Source organism: Ovis aries, chromosome 1 (assembly GCF_016772045.2).
Source record: "Ovis aries strain OAR_USU_Benz2616 breed Rambouillet chromosome 1, ARS-UI_Ramb_v3.0, whole genome shotgun sequence".
Classification (NCBI taxonomy): Eukaryota; Metazoa; Chordata; class Mammalia; order Artiodactyla; family Bovidae; genus Ovis; species Ovis aries.
Window position 1 is genome coordinate 74,659,217 of NC_056054.1, and position 22,624 is coordinate 74,681,840.

The 22,624-nt window shown below is 38.4% G+C and overlaps 1 protein-coding gene across 2 annotated transcripts in view; it reads right to left on the bottom strand.

Annotated features, from left to right (window-relative positions):
• Window positions 1–22,624, bottom strand: part of DPYD (dihydropyrimidine dehydrogenase) — a 930,457-nt gene that overhangs the window by 407,595 nt on the left and 500,238 nt on the right. The window contains exon 14 of one of the 2 annotated variants that reach the window (XM_060411987.1): window positions 1–22,624. This exon is cut by the window's right edge and continues 32,003 nt beyond it. The exons of the other annotated variant lie outside the window; for it this stretch is intronic. The gene's annotated coding sequence lies outside the window, so the exon portion shown is untranslated. 2 annotated transcript variants of the gene reach the window in all.

A 22,624-nucleotide genomic window follows, 5' to 3' on the forward strand; every position in this document is an offset into this window, starting at 1 on the left:
TTTGTTTCTGGCTTCTCTTCTTTTCACAGCTATTTGTAAGTCCTCCTCAGACAGCCATTTTGCTTTTTTGCATTTGTTTTTCTTGTGGATGGTGTTGCTCCCTGTCTCCTGTACAATGTCATGAACCTCCATCGATAGTTCATCAGGCACTCTGTCTATCAGATCTAGTCCCTTAAATCTATTTCTCACTTCCACTGTATAATCATTAGGGATTTGATTTAGGTCATACCTGAATGGTCTAGTGGTTTTGCCTACTTTCTTCAACTTTAGTTTGAATTTGGCAATAAGGAGATCATGATCTAAGCCACAGTCAGCTCCCAGTCTTGTTTTTGCTGACTGTATAGAGCTTCTCCATCTTTGACTAAAAAGAATATAAGCAATCTGATTTCGGTGTTGACCATCTGGTGACATCCGTGTGTAGAGTCTTCTCTTGCATTGTTGGAAGAGGGTATTTGCTATGACCAGCGCATTTTCTTGGCAGAACTCTATTGGCTTTTCCCCTGCTTCATTCTGTACTCCAAGGCCAAATTTGCCTGTTAGGTCAGGTAGCTCTTGACTTCTTACCTTTGCATTCCAGTCCCCTATAATGAAGAGGACATCTCTTTTGAGTGTTAGTTCTCGAGGTCTTGTAGGTCTTCATAGAATCATTCAACTTCAGCTTCTTCAGCATTACTGGTCGGGGCATAGGCTTGGATTACCGTGATATTGAATGGTTTGTCTTGGAAACAAACACAGATCATTCTGTTGTTTTTGAGATTGCATCCAAGTACTGCATTTTGGCCTCTTTTGTTGACTATGATGGCTACTCCATTTCTTCTAAGGGATTCTTGCCCACAAAAGTAGATATAATGATCATCTGAGTTAAATTCACCCATTCCAGTCCATTTTAGTTCACTGATTCCTAAAATGTTGATGTTCACTCTTGCCATCTCCTTTGACCACTTCCAATTTGCCTTGATTCATGGACCTAACATTCCAGGTTCCTATGCAATATTGCTCTTTGCAGCATCAGACCTTACTTCTATTACCAGTCACATGCACAACTGGATGATATTTTTGCTTTGACTCTGTCTCTTCATTCTTTCTGGAGTTATTTCTCCACTGATCTCCAGTACCATATTGGGCACCTAAAAACCTGCGGAGTTCATCTTTCAGTGTCCTATCTCTTTGCCTTTTCATACTGTTCATGGGGTTCTTAATGCAGGAATACTGAAGTGGTTTGCCATTCCCTTCTCCAGTAGACCACATTTTGTCAGAACTCTCCACCATGACCCATTTGTCTTGGGTGGCCCTACATGGCATGGGTCATACTTTCAATGAGTTAGACAAAGTTGTGGTCCATGTGATTATATTGGTTGGTTTTCTGTGATTGTGGCTTTCAGTCTGTCTGCCCTCTGATGGAGAAGGATAGGAGGCTTATGAAAGCTTCCTGATGGGATAGACTGACTGAGGGGGATACGGAGTCTTGTTTTGATGAGCAGGGCCATGCTCAGTAAATACTGAATCCAATTTTCTGTTGATGGGTGGAGCTGTGTTCCCTCCCTGCTATTGACCTGGGGCCAAACTATAGTGGAGGTAATGAAGATAATGGTGACCTTCCTCAAAGGATCCCATGCATGTACTGCTACAGTCCTTGCCCCCAACCCTGCAGCAGGCTACCACTGACCCACGCCTTCCCTGGAGACTCCTGAACACCCACAGGCAAGTCTCCTGTGGGGTCACTGTGCCTTTCTCCTGATTCCTGGTGCACAAGGTTCTGTTGTGCCCCCCAAGAGTCCTTTCCCCAGCCCTATGTAAATTCTAGCACCTCTATGGCGGGGTTAATGGCGACCTCCTCCAAGAGGACTTATGCCACACCCACAGCCAGAGCCCCTGTCTCTGCGGCAGACCACTGCTGACCTGTACCTCCACAGGAAATGCTCAAACACAGTTCTGTCTCAGTGTCTGTGGGGTCCCTGGGTCCCAGTGTGCACAAGGCTTGTTTGAGCCCTCTGAGCATTTCTGGTGGGAATGGGGTGTGATTCTAAACATGAATTTGTCCCTCCGATCGTCTTTCTGGGGCTTCTCCTTTGCTCTTGGACATGAGGTATCTCCCCACAGCTGCTCCAGTGCCTACCATCTTATTGGGGTTTCTCTGACCTTGGCTGGTCCAGCGAAGCACTTACAACTTCCCCAGTGGCTGAGTAGGTAAAGCGACTGCCTACAACATGGGAGACCCAGGTTCAATCCCTGGGTTAGGAAGATCCCCTGGAGAAGGAAATGGCAACCTACTCCAGTACTCTTGCCTGGAGAATCTCATGGATGGAGGAGCCTAGTGGGCTACAGTCCATGGGGTTTCAAAGAGTTGGACACAACTGAGTGACTTCACTTTCTTTTCACTTTATTCAAAAATAGAACAGATAAAATTTATTTTCTATAAAAAAGAAGATGAATTACCATAGTTCTTGTGTTTGGTGCATTATAAATATTCAATTTTTAAATTTGATATTTATTGATATGAAAGCATTAGGTGATATCTCTGTTTCATCTGATACTGTAATTACCATTACAAAATGGAGTGCTAGTGACCTCTTAATATTCAGAGTGATGATAGTGATTTTTCAGTACTAGTAAAGAGATTTAAATGGTAAACTGGCTGATTATACTTGTTTGTTTAAGAACATTTACTTGACCTTTTTTATGCTTAAAAAAAACAACTATTCTGTTTCCATGGTTACTGCTGGAGTAAGATAATCACAATGCACTCAATGAAAAGGAAAAGGAAACTTTTCAGAGATGATTTGGTAAAAACTAGAAGAACTGGCATCCAAAAATGGTAGATGAAAATGAAAAACAAAATTTGCCAAGTGAACTGTAGCTACCATACTACAACAAAGAATTTTAAAAATATGTTAAGTGAAAAGAGCAAGATATAAAATATATATATATATATATATATATACTATGATACCTAAAACATGCTTCTGTGATGAAATATAAAAAATAATTCAGAGAATAACTTAAAACACCTACCACTGTTACTTTTTGGAGTAAGTTGGGGGAGAAATTAGGGGGTGGAGGAGCAACAGAGGTTTTCTACAGGCATTCATAATATGTAATTTTAAAGATTTATTCTAGAACTGCAGAAACACATGGTAGAATAAGAAATTTCCTTAATGAATTTTGTGACAGCATAGTGAATATTGTTATAAGCGATTGATAAAATTTTTTGGTTTACCTAGAAACCTGTAACATAAATCTTAGGTGTATTTATTCTTTTTTAATTTCCAAGATTCTGCTGTGAACTGGTTGTTTTCTATCCAAAAAAAGTCTTTTATTTGGTTGTAATAGTTAGAATTTCCAAAATGCCATGCACTACAGGAAAAAAAATGTCCTTTCAAGTATATCACCTTCTATACAAGTGGGATTTAACTATACATTATTCCATAAAGCATAGACTCACTTTATAGATAAACCTAATGACAAACATCCTGTTACATAATATGATTCCATCATTATAAATCTGGCATACTGCTACCCTGGGAATAGCAAAAAGTAAAATAAAATTCAACAGCGGCCCAGTTTCCAGTGCAACTCCACTATTATGCAAGAACTCTCTAACATTTTATTTTCTTCATGAACTTAGTTTATTAATATTTGATTAGTCCCTGAAATAAACTTTATAATGGTCAGAATAATTTCCATTTTGTTGTTTTGGATGAGTGACATGGGTAGTATGAGAATTTGTTGTTAATACATCAATTTTCCATCCTAGTATCTTGCACAAAGCACTCAAAATCTGAATTAGTGGTATTTACCCATTTGTCATCAGGAACTTTGAATCTGTCTATATCACTTTGCCAACAAAGGTCCGTATAGCCAAGGCTATGGTTCTTCCAGTGGTCATGTATGGATGTGAGAGTTGGACTGTAAAGAAAGCTGAGCACTGAAGAATTGATGCTTTTGAACTGTGGTGTTGGAGAAGACCCTTGAGAGTCCCTTGGACTGCAAGGAGATCCAACCGGTCCACTCTGAAGGAGATTAGCCCTGGGATTTCTTTGGAGGGAATGATGCTAAAGCTGAAACTCCAGTACTTTGGCCACCTCATGCAAAGAATTGACTCACTGGAAAAGACTCTGATGCTGGGAGGGATTGGGGGCAGGAGAAGGACACGACAGAGGATGAGATGGCTAGATGGCATCACTGACTTGATGGAGGTGAGTCTGAATGAACTCCAGGAGTTGGTGATGGACAGGGAGGCCTGGCGTGCTGCGAATCATTGGGTCACAAAGAGTCAGACACGACTGAGTGACTGAACTGAACTGAACTGATCCACATGGTTAAACACAGTAAACAAGATCAACAATGTTATCCTAAAAACACAAAACAATTTATCAGAGAAATAGTGGTGTTGAAAATGCAGAAACAATAATAATTTAGACTTTTATAGCACAGATATTTCACTTAGACCATTTATTTGATCTTTGCAACTCTATCACCGTGCAGTTAATGCTACAATCAGGGCTTAGAGAAATTAATGATTTGCCCACTGTTGCACAGTTCTAGTGAGCATTAGAAATGAGACTAGAATCTAGCTGTATTTATGTTATATGAGTAATAAAATTATTAGTGATTTAATGTTTATGTATATGATAATGATTAGGACTGACTTTAGTTGCAAGAAATATAAATTGACTTAACTTATATTTTAAAAGTGGGATGTGGCATGCGTGCTTTAAAGAATATATCACATAATGCCAGAAAGGATATTCAGTTAAGAATTAACTCTCTGTCTCTTCTCTGCTTCAATTTGTATATCTATTCATTCTTTTTCTTTCCTACAGATGGCTTCCTCTATCTCAGTGCTAATGACAGAACACAAGTCTGTGACAGGTCTCAGATTATAAATTGTGCGTATAGTCTCTCCCCAAAACTGATAAACTCAGGTTCTCCAACCATGGTGGCAGAGACTCTGATGTGTTTAACTTGGGTCTGAGAGTCCCTGTTTGTATAGTTAACTTTATCCAGTAAGATGGAGGGCTCCCCAGGAGGTGCTAGTCATAAAGAACCCACCTTCCAGTGCAGGAGATATAAGAGACTCAGGTTTGATCCCTGGGTCAGGAAGATTCCCTGGATGAGGTCATGGCAATCCACTTCAGTATTCTTGCCTGGAGGATCCCATGGACAGAGGAGCCTGGCAGGCTACAGTAAACACAGTCACGAAGAGCTGGACATAACTGAAGCGACTTACACACATAGCACAGTAGAGTTAATTAAGATTCACATAGATGCTCAGGGCTTCTCTTGTAGCTCAGCCAGTAAAGAATCTGCCTGCAGTGCGGGACACCCAGGTTTGATCCCTGGGTTGCGAGGATCCCCCGGAGAAGGAAACGGTGACCCACTCCAGTATCCTTGCCTGGAAAGACTTATGGACACAGGAGCCTGCTGGGCTGGAATCCATGGAGTCGCAAAGTCGGGCACAACTAAGTGACTAACACTTACTTACTTCAGTTCAGTTCAGTTCAGTTCACTCGCTCAGTCATGTTCGACTCTTTGCGAACCCATGGACTGCAGCACGCCAGGCCTCCCTGTCCATCAACAACTCCCAGAGTTTACTCAAACTCATGGTCATTGAGTCAGTGATGCCATCCAGGCTTCTCATCCTCTGTCATCCCCTTCTCCTCCTGCCTTCAGTCTTTCCCAGCATCAGCGTCCTTTCAAATGAGTCAGCTCTTCGCATCAGGTGGCCAAAGTATTTGACTTTAAGCTTCAACATCAGTCCTTCCAATGAATATTCAGGACTGATTTCCTTTAGGATTGACTGGTTGGGTCTCCTTGAAGTTCAAGGGACTCTCAAAAGTCTTCTCATCCATACATGACTACTGGAAAACCATAGCCTTGACTAAATGGAACTTTGTAGGCAAAGTAATGTCTCTGCTTTTTAATATGCTATCCAGGTTGGTCATAATTTTTCTTCCAAGTAGTAAACTTCTTTTAATTTCATGGCTGCAGTCACCATCTGCAGTGATTTTGGAGCCCCCCCAAAATAAAGTCTGCCACTGTTTCCACTGTTTCTCCATCTATTTGCCATAAATTGATGGATTTGGATGCCATGATCTTTGTTTTCTGAATGTTGAGCTTTAAGCCAACTTTTTTACTCTCCTCTTTCACTTTCATCAAGAGGCTCTTTAGTTCTTCTTCAATTTTTGCCATAAGGGAGGAGTCATCTGCATATCTGAGGTTACTGATATTTCTCCCAGAGATTTTGATTCCAGCTTTTGCTTCATCCAGCCCAGCGTTTCTCATGATGTACTCTGCATATAAGTTAAATAAGCAGGGTGACAATACACAGCTTTGACGTACTCCTTTTCCTATTTGGAACCAGTCTGTTGTTCCATGTCCAGTTGTAACTGTTGCTTCCTGACCTGCATATATGTTTCTCAAGAGGCAGGTCAGGTGGTCTGGTATTCCCATCTCTTGAAGAATTTCCCTCAGTTTACTGTGATCCACACAGTGAAAGGCTTTGGCATAGTCAATAAAGCAGAAATAGATGTTTTTCTGGAACTCTCTTGCTTTTTCCATGATCCAGCGGATGTTGGCAATTTGATCTCTGGTTCCTCTGTCTTTTCTAAATCCAGCTTGAACATCTGGAAGTTCATGGTTCCTGTACTGTTGAAGCCTGGCTTGGAGAAGTTTAAGTATCACTTTACTAGTGTGTGAGATGAGTGCAATTGTGTTGTAGTTTGAGCATTCTTTGGCATTGCCTTTCTTTGGGATTGGAATGAAAACTGACCTTTTCCAGTCCTGTGGTCACTGCTGAGTTTTCCCAATTTGCTGGCATATTGAGTGCAACACTTTCACAGCATCATCTTTTAGGATTTAAAATAGTTCAACTGGAATTCCATCACCTCCACTAGCTTTGTTCATAGTGATGCTTTCTAAGGCCCACTTGACTTCACATTCCAGGATGTCTGGCTCTAGGTGAGTGATCACATCATTGTGATTATCTGGGTCATGAAGATCTTTTTTTATACAGTTCTTCTGTGTATTCTTGCCACCTCTTGTTAATATCTTCTGCTTCTATTAGATCCATACCATTTCTGTTCTTTATTGAGCCCATCTTTGCATGAAATGTTCCCTTGGTATGTCTAATTTTCTTGAAGAGATCTCTAGTCTTTCCCATTCTATTGTTTCCCTCAATTTCTTTGCATTGATTACTGAGGAAGGCTTTCTTATCTCTCCTTGATATTCTTTGAAACTCTGCATTCAAATGGGTATATCTTCCCTTTTCCCCATTGCTTTTTTCACTTCTCTTCTTTTCACAGCTATTTGTAAGGCCTCCTCAGACCGCCATTTCACTTCTTTGCATTTCTTTTTCTTGTGCATGGTGTTGCTCCTTGTCTCCTGTACAATGCCATGAACCTCCGTCCATAGTTCATCAGATACTCTGTCTATCTTACTTACTTACTTACACATAGATGCTCATGTAACCAAACATGGAGTAACTGAGAGTTGAACAAGTAATCTTAAACAAGTGTTTTACAGTACGACTAGTTCACGTTAGAAAGAAGTTACAATATGGGCATTGATAAAGCCTCATTAAATAGGAAAAAGACAAATTTATTATCATTTAGTGAACTTAAACTTTCCAAAGTCTTGAGTCAATTATGATAATCCGTTTCTTATTCCTGTGGCCCCAAATGTTGCAAGTACAAAATTCTAAGAACCTTGAAACCCTCTCATGTTTTAGACCACACTGATAATTCTGTATTTTCAGTGACATATGTGCTGAAGACTGCCAACAAAAAATGGCCTAGAGTGCATTTAATCTCAGTCTTGGGTTGGACCGAACTGACTGAATGACTACTCTATGTAAGGAGGGTAAGAGAGTGGAAGGAGCAAGAAGAAAAACAAACAAACAGCAATAGTGCATTGTGCAGTAGAATAATTAGGGAGACAATTTAGAGCCTTATCAGGCTTTAAAAAGGGGCGGCACAGCGGTAAAAGTATCCATCTGCTAAAAGAATTCACCTGCCAGTGCAGGAGGCACAAGAGATGAGGTTTCGATTCCTGGGTCAGGAAGATCCCCCAGCGTAGGAAATGGCAACCTACTCAAGTATTCTTGCCTGGAATATTCCATAGACAGAGGAGCCTGGAAGGCTATAGTCCATGGGGTCAAAGAGTCAGATAAAACTGAGCGACTGCACAGGTGAGCAAGCTTAAAAAAGGGAAATGATAAATGGAAACTAAATATTCTGAATGTATATGTCTAGGAATGTATATGTCTATATGCTCTATAGGGCATACCTGGGCCAAATGTCTTTCACCTCCTGAATAGTGTCAGACATCTAGAGGATTTTGTTTCTCACACTACACAAGCATGATGGTTCAATTTTTAACTTAGCCATGTTTGATAGGTAAAATTCTAGGTCCCAGACTTGTGTAGCCTTTTGTCTTTCTTCTTGCCCCTTTTCAAGGAGTTTATAACTTTGCCAACAGGACATTGAAAAATAATTTGGTCTGCTCTTTGAATTTTTCATCTATCAAAATAGCTTCACGATATCACAGATAGGTTGTAAGATATTATATGGAATGATAGAGCACATGCCTGCTATGTGGTATCTGATAATATTTATTCATTCATCAATTTACCAACTTTGGAGACTAACTAGAAATTGTGACAGTTCAGGCAATTGGCCTTAACTAGTGCACAAGCTTGGAGAAGGCAATGGCAACCCACTCCAGTACTCTTGCCTGGAAAATCCCATGGACAGAGGAGCCTGCTAGGCTGCAGTCCATGGGGTCACGACTGAGCGACTTCACTTTCACTTTTCACATTCTTGCATTGGAGAAGGAAATGGCAACCCACTCCAGTGTTCTTGCCTGGAGAATCCCAGGGATGGCAGAGCCTGGTGGGCTGCCATCTATGGGGTCACACAGAGTCGGACACGACTGAAGTGACTTAGCAGCAGCAGCAGTGCACAAGCTGAAGCTGGGGATGAAACAGGAAATGAGGATATAGGAAGACTGCATAGAGTTGAGTCAGCTTAGTCGTGAATGACTGTTGTAGAGCCTAAAATTCTTCATACAGGCTTTGAGAATCTTTTGTGTTTTGTCTCCTATTCAAGTTAGCAATACCAATAGCTCATAGCAGCTGTGCATTCACAGAGGTAAGTTTTACAAAAAACAGATGAAGAGCTTTTTCAGTGCTGATATCAGATGGATTAGAACATGATTAATCAACACACAGACTGATTAAATTATTGGGTTCACTGTTCAGATAAGAGGTTTTGGATACACTCAGCCAAACTGTAATTAACTTAGAAATTTCTGCTGGCCTGCTCATAAGATGATCATGTGATATGCTTTGAAGAAATCTTTTAGAGCCCCAAACAGCAGCTGTGAAGGTGTAAGCATGAGTCAGTTCTAATAATTGTTAAACATCTTCAAGTATTAGAGCAGAATTTTCACTGAAAATGATAAACATTAAAAAAGCTTTACTTTTTGTAAAACTTGTATAAATATTGTGGCCTTACTCTAGAAGCCACTGTAAATGAAATGACTATTACTTAAGGAAGGGGGCATCCAAAAGAATTAGGCAGCAGTTCTCCATTTTTGCATTATAATTAACAAGATACTGAGAGAAAACCCTCACAACACAGGACATTTAAAAAGACTGGACATGGTACGAAAAAACAACAACCAAAGATGCACAACCATCCCTGTGTCAAAACATGGAAGTTTCTCAAGGATCAGAAATGACAACCCAGCAGAGATCCACATGGCAAACCAGTTGTAGGGTGATATTTGCCCTCAAGGTGTCTGCCAGTCCCAAGTGGCCTAGAGCATAAGTTCTGATGGCTTAGAAACGTCTGAGAGAGCTGGGAAAGTCAGGGCCCAAGTGCTGTAGCTGGGTGACAAGCCTCCACATATAGGTAGGACCAACAAAAAGCGATGCTCTCATCTCATTTTGTGAGCTAAAGAATTACTATAGGGCAATGATGGGATGTGTCCATTTGAGTCCTGATTTTGTGTGAGAAAGAAAATATCTCTTCTAAGACTACAAATTTGGCTGGGCCCCAAACAACAGATGGAAAATTTGGTTTAAAAGTAGTTCTTGCTCACAGTGTCTTCAGGTAACTAGTGTCCACATCACTCTGGAGAAATTTTTACCTCAGGGATGTGAGTTCACAATAGAATTCTACCAATCAAATGAGGGCAAAAAGCCTCATAAGTGAAAGTCAGTAGGAAGAAAATGCTAAAATGTCAGATCTACCAAAAAAAAAAAAAAAAAAGAACAAATACACAGATATTGAGATTTTCACATATGGAATCTAAAATTTAACATTCAAAGCTTACCATAATGGAACAAAATAGAAAGCCCAGAGATAAATCCACACACATATGGACACCTTATCTTTGACAAAGGAGGCAAGAATATACAATGGAGTAAGACAATCTCTTTAACAAGTGGTGCTGGGAAAACTGGTCAACCACTTGTAAAAGAATGAAACTAGATCACTTTCTAACACCGTACACAAAAATAAACTCAAAATGGATTAAAGATCTAAATGTAAGATCAGAAACTATAAAACTCCTAGAGGAGAATATAGGCAAAACACTCTCAGAAATAAATCACAGCAGGATCCTCTATGATCCACCTCCCAGAATTCTGGAAATAAAAGCAAAAATAAACAAATGGGATCTAATTAAAATTAAAAGCTTCTGCACAACAAAGGAAACTATAAGCAAGGTGAAAAGACAGCCTTCTGAATGGGAGAAAATAATAGCAAATGAAGCAACTGACAAACAACTAATCTCAAAAATATACAAGCAACTTCTGCAGCTCAACTCCAGAAAAATAAACGACCCAATCAAAAAATGGGCCAAAGAACTAAATAGACATTTCTCCAAAGAAGACATACGGATGGCTAACAAACACATGAAAAGATGTTCAACATCACTCATTATTAGAGAAATGCAAATCAAAACCACAATGAGGTACCACTTCACACCAGTCAGAATGGCTGCGATCCAAAAATCTGCAAGCAATAAATGCTGGAGAGGGTGTGGAGAAAAGGGAACCCTCCCACACTGTTGGTGGGAATGCAAACTAGTACAGCCACTATGGAGAACAGTGTGGAGATTCCTTAAAAAATTGCAAATAGAACTACCTTATGACCCAGCAATCCTTCTGCTGGGCATACACACCGAGGAAACCAGAATTGAAAGAGACACATGTACCCCAATGTTCATCGCAGCACTGTTTATAATAGCCAGGACATGGAAACAACCTAGATGTCCATCAGCAGATGAATGGATAAGAAAGCTGTGGTACATATACACAATGGAGTATTACTCAGCTGTTAAAAAGAATTCATTTGAATCAGTTCTGATGAGATGGATGAAACTGGAGCCAATTATACAGAGTGAAGTAAGCCAGAAAGAAAAACACCAATACAGTATGCTAACACATATATATGGAATTTAGGAAGATGGCAATGACGACCCTGTATGCAAGACAGGAAAAAAGACACAGATGTGTATAACGGACTTTTGGACTCAGAGGGAGAGGGAGAGGGTGGGATGACTTGGGAGAATGGGAATTCTAACATGTATACTATCATGTAAGAATTGAATCGCCAGTCCATGTCTGACGTAGGGTGCAGCTTGCTTGGGGCTGGTGCACGGGGATGACCCAGAGAGATGTTGTGGGGAGGGAGGTGGGAGGGGGGGTCATGTTTGGGAACGCATGTAAGAATTAAAGATTTTAAAATTAAAAAAATAAATAAATAAAAAATAAAATTAAATTAAAAAAAATAAAAATTTTAAAAAAATGAAAAAAAAATTTAAATATCAGAAAAATAATTTTTAGAAATAAAAAGCAGTAATTGGGAAAAAAAGAATCTTAATAGTTTATGGTAATTAAGAGACCAGACATAGTTGAAGAGAAGTAGTCAACTTGACTGTATATCTACGAAAATTACTTGAAAGGTAGCACAGACATAGGAGATGAAAGTAAAGAGAAATGAAAAATGGGGAATTAAATGAGAAATCTGACTGAAGTTCACAAGAAGATAATTGGAAGAATCAGGAAATGAAGTATCTCAGTATATATTGTCATAGAAATAATACAATTAAAGAAAGATGTTAATCTTCAGATCTAGGGACCTCAACAAACTCAAGGAAAGTCCATTGGATCAATGGAAAAGAATAGAGAGCCCAAAAATAAACCTATACTTATCTGGTCAATTAATCTACAACAAAGAAGGCAAGAATATACATGGGGAAAAGGTAGTCCCTTCAATAAATGATGTTGTGAAAACTTACCAACTACATGCAAAAGACTGAAACTAGACCTACTATATTACACCATATACAAAAATACACTCAAATTGTATTAAAGACTTAAATACAAGACCTGAAACCATTAAACTTCTAGAAGAAAATACAGACAGTAAGCTCTTTTACACTGGTATTAGCAATATTTTTGTGACTGTGTCTCCCTCAGGGAAGGCCAACTAAAGAAAAACATAAATAGGACTACATAAAACTAAAAACCTTTTGCATAGTGAAAGAAACCATCAACAAAATGAAAAGGCAGCCTATTGATTGGGAGAAGATATTTGCAAAAATATGTCCAATAAAGGATTAATATCCAAAATGTATAAAGAACTCATACGACAGTAACAAAAAACAACTTGAGGGGCTACGCTGGTGGCTCAGTCATAAAGAATTGGCCTGCCAACTCGGGAGACACTGGTTCAATCGCTGGTCTGGGAAGATCCTGCGTGCTGCAGAGCAGACTAATTCCATATACAACTATTGCCTGTGCTCTAGCGCCTGGGAGCCACAACTACTGAGCGCAGGTGTTGTAACCTCGGAAGCCCACGTGCCCTAGAGCCCACGCTCTGCAACAAGAGAGGTCACCACAATAAGTAGTCTGGGCACTGCAACTAGAGAGTAGCTCCCAATTGCCACAACTAAGGAAAAGCCACCACAGCAACTAAGACTCAGCACAGCCAAAAAGAAATAAATAAAATTATGTTTTAAAAAACTTTATTAAGAAATAGGCTGAGGACAGGAATAGACATGTTTCCACATAAGATGTATGGACGGCCAACAGACACACATGTAAAGATGCTCAAGATCACTAAACATCAGGGAAATGAAAATCAAACTCACTATGAGATATCATCCCATGCCTGTCAGAATGGCTGTTATCAAAAAGACAATAATGACAAGTGTTAGTGAAGACGTGGAGAAAAAGCAACCCTCGTGCACTGTTTGCGGGAATGTAGAACGGCACAACCAAAATGGGAAAAAAATATGTAAGTTTCTCATCAAATTAAAAACAGAAGTATCATATGACCCAGAATTTTCACTTTGGGGCATTAACTAAAGAAAAATAAAACATCCATTCAGAAACCTATTGCCCCCACCCAATGTTCACTGCAGCTTTATTTACACTAGCAAAGATATGGAAGCAGCCTATGTAGTCACTGATGAAGGAATGGATAAAGAAAATATGGCCTGTGTATACAATGGAATATGTTGTCGTTCAGTAAAGTCGTGTCTGGCTCTTTGCAACCTCATGAACTGCAGCATGCCAGGCTCCTCTCTTCTTCACTATCTCCCAGAATTTGCTCAAATTCATGTCCATCAAGTCAGTGATGCTATCTAACCATCTTATCCTCTGACATCCTCTTCTCCTGTTGCCTTCAGTCTTTCCCAAATCAGTATCTTTTCCAGTGAATTGGCTCTTCACATCAGGTGGCCAAAGGATTGGAGCTTCAGCTTCAGCATCAGTCCTTCCAATGAATATCCAGGGTTGCTTTCCTTTAGGATTGACTGGTTTGATCTCCTTGCTGTCCAAGGACTCTCAAGAGTCTTCTCCAGGACCACAATTCGAAAGCATCAATTCTTTGGCACTCAGCCATGTTTATGGTCCAACTCTCACATCCATACATGACTAATGGAAAAAATATACTTTTAACTATATGGACCTTTGCTGGTAAAGTGATGTCTCTGCTTTTTAATATACTGTAAAGGCTTGTCATAGCTTTCATTTCAAAGAGCAACTGTCTGTTAATTTTGTGGCTGTAGTCACTGTCTGCAGTGATTTTGAAACTCAATATAATAAAATCTGTCACTGTTTCCAATTCTTCCCCATCTATTTGTGATGCAATGATAGGATTGGAGGCCATATCTTAGTGTTTTGAATGCTGAATTTCAAGCCAACTTTTTCACTCTTTTCTTTCACCCTCATCAAGAGGCTTACTGTGATGCTGAACAGTTTTGCTTGGAAACAAACCAAGATCATTCTATTATTTTTGAGATTGTACCCAAGTACTGCATTTTAGACTCTTGTTGACTATGAGGGCAACTCGATTTCTTCTAAGGGATTCTTGCCCACAGTAGTAGATATAATGGTCATCTGAATTAAATTCCTCCATCCAGTCTATTTTAATTCACTGATTCCTAAGATGTTGATGTTCAATCTTGCCATCTTCTGCTTGTCTATGTCCAGTTTACCTTGATTCATGGACCTAACATTCCAGGTTCCTATGTAATATTATTATCAATAGTGCTGGACTTTATTCCCACCAAGAGACACATCCACAACTGACTGTAATCTCTGCTTTGGCCCAGTCACTTCATTCTTTCCAGAGCTATTAGTAATTGCCCTTGCTCTTTCCCAGTAGCATACTGGATACCTTTTGACCTAGGGGCTCATCTTCTGGTCTCATCTTTCTGCGTTTTCACACTGCCCATGGGGTTTTCACAGCAGGAATACTGGAGTGGTTTGCCATTCCCTCCTCCAGTTGACCACGATTGGTCAGAACCCTTCACTCTGACCCATCTGTCTTGCGTGGCATTGCATGGCATTGCTCATAACTTCATTGAGTTATACAAGCCCCTTTGCCACAACAAGGCTGTGATCCATGAAGGGGAATGGAATATTACCCAGACATAAAAAAGAACGAATTCTGCTGTTTGTGTCAAGATAGTTGCACCTAGAAGGTACTACGCCAAATGAAATAAATCACACAGAAAAAGAGAAGCACCATATGGTTTTATTTATTTGTTAAATATAAAAAGCAACAAACCTAACAAGAAAGAAACAGCCTCATAGAGACAGAGAATAAACTGGTGGTTGCCAGAAGTGTGGGGTATGTGGAGATGGGCGAAATAGTGGAGGGGGATTGGGTGGTAAAAAATCTAGTTATAAATAAGACACAGACATGCAACATACAGCATAAGGGATATAGTCAATAATACTATAGCACCTCTGTATGGTGACAGATGGTAACAAGATTAATCAAGATGAACATTCCATAATGTATAAAACTACTGAATCACTATGTGGTACCCCTGAAACTAATATAATATTGTAGATAAATTTTATTCAAAAATAAATAAGTAAATGTAGTTCCTTGTAGCAAAAATAAAGAGATTTAAAAAGAAACCAAAGATTAAAAAGACTACCTACAAGAAAAAGCAGATTGATAGTGAACTTCCTAGCATGCCAGTGGAAGTCAGAAAAGAGTAAATTATTTTCTTTAAAGAAGAAACGTTGACTGAGAATAACTGCATACCTTCAAAATTATAACTCAAGAATAAGAGTAAAATAAAGATGTTTTCAAATAAAAAAATGATGAGCAAATGAATGAACAGGGAAAATGAATGAACTAATGTGACTTCAACTGCAATAAATGTGAAAAACTAAAGATTGAACACTAAGAAGTGAAAAGCAAGTTGCATAAAATATAAATTGATTATGCTTACATAAAATATTAATATAGGCAAAACTAAACAACACACTATTTAGGGAGGCATATGTGGCAAAACATAAACAAAAGCAAGAAAATGATTATCACAGAATTCAATTCATTACCTCTAGAGGGAAGAATGGGACTTCCCTGGTGGCTTAGATGGTAAAGAATCTGCCTGTAATGCAGGAGACCCAGTTCCAATGTTGGGAAGATCCTCTGGAGAAGGGAATGGCAACCCACTCCAGTATTCTTATCTGTAGAACTCCATGGACTGAGGAGCTACAGTCTGCGGGGTCACAGAGACTGGACACGACTGAGTGACTAACACTTTCACTTTCACTTTTCAGATGGACGGACACACTGAGGAGGGGTACAGAGACTCAAAGGTACAGAAATGTCCTGCTCTGCATCTTAACTTGTGAAATGAAAGATATTCATTTTATTATTTCTTAAACTATATATCTAAATTAGACATGCCTTTTGGTATATTTTATGGTTTTAAAAAGAGTAAACAAAGAAAGCATAATGTATTCAGCAGGAAACAAAGGATAGGATGCAGACCCTATGGTGGAAGTTGTGGTGGCTTCTTTTATTGTAGAGCACGGATTTACATTCTAGTGTAAGCCATCTTGGAGAAGGCAATGGCGCCCCACTCCAGTACTCTTGCCTGGAAAATCCCATGGACAGAGGAGCCTGGTAGGCTGCAGTCCATGGGGTCACTAAGAGTCGGACACAACTGAGCGACTTCACTTTCACTTTTCACTTTCATGTATTGGAGAAAAAAATGGCAACCCACTCCAGTGTTCTTGCCTGGAGAATCCCAGGGACAGAGGGGCCTGGTAGGAGGCTGTCTATGGGGTCGCACAGAGTCGGACACGACTGAAGCAACTTAGCAGCAGCAGAAGCAGTAAGCCATCTAAGACTGAGATTGGCATGTTCGCCCTCAACCTTAACCACCTCTGTTGATATGGCCCTGAATGATGTTTTAGAGAACACTGATTCTACTGTTCCTCTAACAAAATAGTGACGTTGTATGACATGATTTTTCCCATCATTTTCAGTCATCACTGATTAGAATAACAAAAAGTCATTGATCTATAAAACTAAAACACATTCAACATATAAATATTTCTATCTGAATATTTTCAATTCATGATGCAAATTTATGATTTGGGGGTACTGTCAGACTCATATTAAAATCACTTTAGGACTTCCCTAGTAGCTCAGTGGTAAAGATACACCTGCCAATGTAGGAGACACTGCTTCAATACCTGGTCCAAGAAGATCCAACACACTGTGGAGCAAGTAAGCCCGTGTGTCACAACTCTTAAGCCTGTGCTCTAGAGCCCAGGAATCGCAATGGCTGAGACCAACTGCAGCAGCTCCTGAAACCTGCATACCCTAGAGTCCGTGCTCCCCAATAAAAGAAGCCACCACAAGGAGAAGCCTGGGCACCACAGCTAGAAAGTAGACTCTGCTCTCTGCAACTAGAGAAAAGCCTGCACAGCAGGGAAGACCCAGCACAGCCATAAATAAATACATTGAATTATTAGAAAAAAACACTTTACGTTACATACACACATGCTTTGGCTATCTTAGGGAATCCTCCCCACCAATATTCTACTGACTAAAATAAGAAGGCACAGTATGAGAGAGAGAAAAGAAGTTTATTACTGCCAAGAATCTGTGAAACCAATCAGCTAACCAAAAATCATTTATCTGAGCAAATATACAAAATCAGACTTCCCTAAATGTAAGTTAAGCAGCCATAAGATTTAATAATTGAAATAATGAAGTTTAAAGTCTATTTTCTCATAATTGTAACACCCCTCCTCAATAACATTCTTTCACATATTAGGCCATAAAGATGGTTATATTATAATTACAAAATGCCATTTAAAAAATGTATTCTGTCCTACAGCACTTAGCCTTGACAAACAATTACTGGATATCACATTCAACTGAATACAAAAAGCAATCTTTATCACAGGTTAAAATTAGCCACGGAACAATAAAAGCTTTCAAAGCTATTCTAAACTCTGAACCGCTTTGCAGCAGTCTCATTTGAGGAAATGCAAACAAGAAAACTGAAGGACATTTGAAAAACTTCCTGTCTGTGTCTTCTAGTTTTTCAAGTTGGTTTTTTTTTTCAGTTTCATAAGAGATAATCTTGTTGCAGTTATACTCTTAGAAGATGATCTATACAGCTTTATAGGGGAAGGCTTTACAAATCAGAACCAAAATAAAAGAAGAAAAACCGAGCAAAGAAACTGAGAATTCTGGACTTCAGAATGTGTTCACTTTTTAGGCATTATTGTAAAAAGGAAAATTAAATGGCAAAATCTTTGCTTTTGTCAGGTTCAGAACATGCTAACCCAAAATATGGCACCTTGGCATATTAAGTAACTCAAGCTGAAGAATCTGTTTAAAAAGGCAGAAGCAGAAAGGTCATATGGACCTCTTTCCCTTCACCCTCTTCCCCTGAAACATGTTATACAACTCTCTGCAAAAAGTACCCTTCCTGTACCTGGGGAATGGGAGGGCCAAGAAAACTGTACAAACAGACCTTGTTCAACTCATCCATATCTTCCTAGATATGCCTTCACCACTTATTACCCTAGCCCAAACCACTTTGTCTTGTCTGTTCTTCAAAAATACAGTGTTTCTTTGTCTGAAAGGTATTAATGCTTCCTGCTGTGGTCACTTCTTTAAGTCTTCATTCTCTTTTGAAGAATTCCATGTATACGTAAAAACTCAACAAAATGTGGATACTTTTCTCCTCTTAATCTGTCTTGTCAGTTTAATTTTCAGAACCCAGCCTGGAACCCTATGAGGTTTCAGGAAAACTTTTCTTCCCCTACAAATGGATTTGTGAGTTAGTTCAATCACAGTGTTCTGAGATATACTTTCTTGTTTACTTATTCTTCAGAAGACAGCACGAAATGGAGAATTTCACCGCTTAAATTGTTTAATGAATTACTTTAGTTATAATAGTTACTAATTCTGAAAATGGTATAATCAAAATCATAATAAAACAGTGGTGGGCAGATGAGAATGCTAGAGGTAACCATAAAATAAACATTCTTATATGCCGACCTAAAAATCAATTAGTTTCAGGTAGAGATGTGATAATCAAAATCTTCTAATCACTTTGATTAAAATGCTAATTTGAGACTCTACCACTAGCTTGCTGAAGTAGTGTTAGAGATCATTGGATGGTTAGAAGGAACAATCCAGTGATCAGTTTTTCTTTGGATAGTAATCACAATCTGACTTTAAGTCTATTCAAAATTAATGACAATAATAATGATAATGAATATATTTTAAGTAGCAATGAATTCAGTCACTTAAATGCTTGTCCAGATGCCAAGATTGGCAAAAGCCCCTCCAAATGATAGCTCATATTTGAATGGCGGTCTACAATATTATCTGTACTTTCACAGGTACAATAAAATTCAATGTACTTAAACATCCTCTGAAACATTTTTCCGAAGCTACTTGCTAGAATATTTGGGTATTATGGAAAGTTCTGTGGCTAGACTATCTTGGGATAACATCAAGTGATACCTCTTCTTGGTGATTCACAATACACTCTAACCATATGAAAGGTCTTAAGATATCCAGTACTAAACTTATCTGTCAACCTTTCTATAATTCATTATCTCACAAACCCATCAGACTCTGAAGCTTTTTCTCGTATATTGCCAAATAATATCCTGTATGCCTTTAATATTTTATAGAAAATAGATTATGGCATACAAATAGGGCAGTGGTCTTTAAAATTTTTTTATCTCATACCCATCATTATGAGCAAACATTTGACCATCCATCTCCAAATAAATCATTTACAAAAATAAAATATTCTCATGCTTTCTCATTATATCTCAATGCTCTAGAGACCTTTGAACTCACAATGGACAGGAGGGCACTGAAAAAGATCTCTCTGGAGTACAAAAAGAAGAGAAGTCTGTCCAGAGAGAAAGCTTCAAATCTTACAAAGGACAGGAAGATTGTCTAGAGCAGAGGTCAATGAACTTCTATTGTAAAGAGTCAGGTAATACTTAGTTGAGGCTCTGCAGGCAATACTATCTCTGTCACAACTACTCAATTCTGCCATTGTCACATGAAAGCAGCCACAGACAAAATATAACGACAGAGCAATCTGTGTTCCAATGAAAATGTATTTATGGACACTAAAATGTGAATTTCATGCTAAGTACTGGCCAACTATTTATTTCTTACTGCTACTTACATAAATTTCATGTAATTTTCACAAGTTACACATGTTATTTTTCCTTTGTTTCCCCCCAACATTTAAAAATGTAAAAATCATTCTCAGTTTACAGGCTGTATAAAAACAGACTGATCAGATTTAGCCAGTCAGCCACTGTACCCAGACCTCTTGTTCAAAGTGTAAAGGGGCAGATTAAAGAACAAACAAAGGATGACTTCAGAGGATGAGGGAAAGCACCATTCTGATTTTCCTGCAAAGCTTTAAAAGGCGAAATACAAATAATTAGTTAAAGATGATCCTGTTTCTTAAGTTTCAGGAAGGCTTAAGACATATAAGCTGTTTGACAGTAAGCAATAATACAAAGTACAGCTAGTCACTATAAAACAATCGATTCCAAAACATAAATGTATAGAGAAATACTGTCCAAAATATTTTTTTAAATGATGACAGTTTTGACAAGTTTTCAGGAAAGTCCAAGATCAGTCAGAGCTGGATCCGTGGTCCTTATGGCTCTCTGTGGACAGTCAGCACTGATGTTTATTAGCTGGAATGGTCCTCGCAAAAATGATGTAAAGGAATTGCCTTTTAATATATCAACCTCATTAGGAACAAAATGCTGTGCTAACATCTGTAATGTTTCATAGCACTACATATAATTATTTCCACGTTTAGGTGAGGGTTACATAAACATCATAGATCTCCAGAAGCCTTTTATCTGATATACGTAAATGTAATAAAAACCCATGGTTCTGATAACCAAAGGCTAAAGAATGAGTAATTTTTACACTGCAGGCCTGCAGATGTACAATTTGTGTGATAAAATAGCCCTAAGGGGAAGCTCTGATTGCAAAGACAAAGGACACAAATAAAATGCCATTATTTCCTCACAAACTTTTTTGGTTATGGTTGATTTTTTTTTAAATAGTATTTTTATTGCTGATTTTCTGGTAGCAAAAAATAAAACAATACTTACAGGCAACACTGCTTAATACTTAACAAACAAGAGCATGTTGAAATTCATTCATTAGCATATTGATAAGTTTCTGTTTCTATAACAAAATTAAGCTATACTAATGGTTCACAACTTAGACTGTAGATACTAACCATAGCACCATATAATGATCCTATAATTGGATTGCAATGTCTTGGATCAATTTTGTAATAGGCTAATTTCAAAATAATCTTATTTCTTTTTGAAATGGTTACAAATCTAATATATAGAGAAACGTGGAAGATCCCAAGTACCTAAATCACAGCAAGTAAGGTATCTGATTTTCCCCTTAGATAAAACGGAGGAGATGAACTAAGAAAAAAAGCAAACTTAAATTATTGCTATTCACATGAAAAAAGGATTTCTAATATTAAACAAAAGGGCTCCAAGTCATCTTTGTAATTGTTATAAATAACTGATGGATATTAAAGGACCTAACAGAGATACAGAGGCCATATTTATTAAATGTGCTGACTGGATTGAGAGGGATTAGAAGAAAATGCTTCAAAGGTGTAAGAGATCAGATTAAGAGACACAGGTCCATACTGATTACATTAATCCGACTGTGTACATTTGTCCTGCATTTTCAAAGACTTTTCTTTTTAATACCAGGAAACACTACGGTGTATTGGTTAAAAAAATAAAGTCAAATTACCTGAGTTCACACTCCAATTCTCTCATCATACTAACTGTGGCACCTAGACAAGCTACAACCTCCTTCCACTTCACTTTCCTCATTGGTAACATGAAGACAAAAATAAAAATTTTAAAAGCTATCTTGGGGGAAAAAAAACCACACCTTATCTTGGATAAGGTAGAACAAGGTACATGCAGACTTTAGAATAGTATGTGATACAGTACAAATATTTATTATAGTTCAATGGGCTTTTGTGCATTAACATGCTTTACATTTCTATAGTTTCAATATATCTGATTTAATATTGACATCTATCTTATTTTGGTGAATTGATACTGTGTATTAGGGATGTTGTGCATGGTTCTAAGTAGTACAATTGCACAAAGATACTGGAGAACTCTGGTCTTTAGGAGGGCTTCTGAGAATTTACTGAAGCTGCACGTGTTAGTTGACACAACTGTACCCACAAAAGGATTTTAAGATTTCTGAATGAGTTTCCTAATAACACGCCACACTGCTTGTTCTGGTAAAGGGAAAGAATTTAAGCTAGAGACTGTGAGTGCTACAATGCAGAAAAGATCTAGACCGTACATATCCTTTTAGGAAAACTTTGTACAAAGCTTGAGGTGCCCACTTCATTGATGCAAATCTGTACAGTGAGATCAATAAAGTTTCCCCAATAGTTACAAATTACACCGTCTCTACTTTCAATATGTTTTAAGGGAGATCACAAAGACTAACGTGGATTGTCCCAAGACAGGACAACAAGAAAAGAAACAAAGACTAGAATCAGAAAGGGAGACCAGTATGTTGGACACAGAATCAAATCCCAAGGAGATGCTGATGGGCCAGAATGATAGATTTAATTTATTAAAATAGCATGTGATGAGTAATTGTATTTTGGATCTAACACTCCAAATGCACAAGTGCAAGGCAGAATGGGAACAGTTCATCAACTGAAAATAATAAAATATCATGGCGCTTTTATTTCTGTATGGCTATAAAAA